General features: G+C 58.8%; 1 pseudogene; it reads right to left on the bottom strand.

Annotated features, from left to right (window-relative positions):
- Nucleotides 1–2,500, bottom strand: part of LOC147038237 (28S ribosomal RNA) — a 9,678-nt pseudogene that overhangs the window by 3,117 nt on the left and 4,061 nt on the right.

Below are 2,500 nucleotides of genomic sequence, written 5' to 3'. Positions count from 1 at the left end.
CAGCTCAACAAGACAAGATCGTCAGCAAAGGCCAGCGTAGCGATTCGGCGGTCGCCCCAAACGAAGTGGGTACCATCGCGTTCAAGTCTATGGATGAGAGGGTCCATAGCAAGATTGAAGAGCAGAGGGGACATTGGGTCCCCTTGCTTCACCCCAACCTTCATCATTATGGGCTCGGTGAAGGCGCCACCGCAACCCACTCTGGTCGAGCAGTCCACATACGAGTGACGAATCAACTCGATTATACGTCCGTCTACGCCAAGTTGACCCAGTGCATACAGGAAATGGTCATGGGCAACCGAGTCGAAAGCCTTCGCAAAGTCAATGAACACGATCGCCAGCGGCCCGCCACCCGACCTCGAATACCCCATGATCCGGTGAAGAATCATGAGGTTCTCAGCGCACCCATCCGAGTCGGCGACGAACCCACGCTGCCGGGGGCTAACGGGACAAGCTCTAGCCAGCCTCATCGTCATTATCCTCCCAAACAACCTCAATACGACCGACCCAATCGTTACAGGTCTCCAACCTGAAACAGTACCCAGCTCCTTCGGGTCGGCCGACTTGGGTAGCAATCGGGTCTTGCACTCCTTGAAGGCCCGGGGAACGACTCCACGTACCATCCATACCGTGAACAGCCTCGCCAGTTGCTTCCCGTCCGGGTCCCAGTTCGTAATGGCCTGTCTACGAATCCCGTCTGGGCCCGGCGCAGAGCCCGGTTTCATCCTAGCCAAGTTAGACTTCACTTCGGACGCCAGGATAGGGTGGTAAAATGGCCCATTATCAGCGATCAGCCCCGTCTCAAAGCCCTCCAACCGATGGAACGCTCTCACCGTCTCCCATCTCTCCCGGAAGCCCTCATACACCAACACACGCGGCAAATCACAACCAAGCGGAGTCAGGCCATCCAGAATCCGGCGAGCCAACCCCTTCCTGGCCACAACATAGCCACGCTGCTGATGATAGAACACCTCCTTTCTCCGGTGCAGCCGCCTGCCCCAGCCCTTCATGGCACGACCTCGAGACGGGCGCCTCGCCCCATTAACTGGCCACACAACCTTACCCCCCAACGCTTCCATGAGTTCCAGAGCAGAAGAGTCGATCAGGTCAGGCTCCCGACCTGCTCTCTCAACTAGGGCAGCAGTGGCCCGGTCCTCCTCATCCCCCGCCAGCAGAATCCCCATCACCTTCTCCTCCACCATGTCGGGGAGCTCCGGGGGCAAGGACCATTTCTGGGGCAACGCCCTGATTGCCAGGGAACGCCGTCTCGCACCAGACACACTGCCTGCCGCACCGCCGCACAGGATTCTCCATTTCCCCCTCACTTGTTCCCTTGTCTTGCCCGTATTCAACACCCGGGCCACAATCGCAAACCTCGCAGGGTTACCATCATATTCCTCCATCAAAGCTCTGAGGCGGACCACCTCCCCCTCACTCCAAAGCTTTGTCACACCCGGCCCAGCGGGGCCCTGGCTCCGACCACACCGAGACCCGAACCATTCATCTGCATGTGCATGTCGCTTGTGCTGAGACACCCCCACAGCTGTCCCAAAACACCGCCCACAGAGGTCACACTCAACCCCCGTGACGACACTCTCACCACGCACCCCACCACACTTGGCGGCATGACATTGGATCGAATGACTGTTGTCACCACGCCTATCGCACTTACGGCATGCATATTCGACCACGACACCCCCATGCCGGATGGCAAAATGCCTCCCAAGCATACGGATGCCCCCAGGCCGATCACCACACAGTGAACACTCAAAAGTCTCTCGAGGCAGATGCACCAGAACCGTCTCAGGGGGGGCCGCCACACCCCCCCCAAATCCCGCCAGGCCCTCATTCACAGTCCCAACCCTACGAAGTGAACCGCCCTGTTGAACAAGTTGTGGGTCCAGCACGACCGGCCCTGCCCCATCTCTCATCCCAGAGACAGAGGCGGTCTTTAATTCGGACACCACTGAGGAGTTGTCAAGAGCTTCGCCATCCGTGATCCACCCGCTCCTTCGGCACGTCTGGCTGTGACTCTGACTCTGTGCAATTGCTAGCGCGGACTTCCGATCCAAGGAGTTTTCGCAACCGTGGCCCGTAGAAGTGACTACGGGCCGTTTGGGGTCCCAGTCCAATGCCTCTGGTGGTTGGTCCCCGTGGCCACCAGAGAGGTTGATTCGCAGACCATCGGCGTGCCCACCCTCAAACACGCCGCGGGGAGGTAGCCCAAGCGGCAGCGGCCCCTCTCCGAACCGCCCCTCAGCCGATTTTGATCCCCCAGCACGGCCATCCTGGGATGTCCGATCATTCCCAAACATCGGAACAACAGACAATAAAGCGGACTTCGACTTTGACTTCAGTCTGACTGGGAATAGTTTGAAAGATCTAGGTCTTCCCCTCACAGAGACTACACTCCGGAATCACAGCCCTGACAGCAGCCGTCCAACCTGACCGGTAAGACCCTTCCAAAGCCGGACAACCAGATCGACCCACTAGGGAGAGG

This window comes from Syngnathus leptorhynchus, unplaced genomic scaffold, assembly GCF_054491065.1.
Source record: "Syngnathus leptorhynchus isolate UIUO unplaced genomic scaffold, UIUO_Slep HiC_scaffold_76, whole genome shotgun sequence".
In the NCBI taxonomy this organism is placed as follows: domain Eukaryota; kingdom Metazoa; phylum Chordata; class Actinopteri; order Syngnathiformes; family Syngnathidae; genus Syngnathus; species Syngnathus leptorhynchus.
This window is presented reverse-complemented; position numbering and strand designations above follow the sequence as displayed.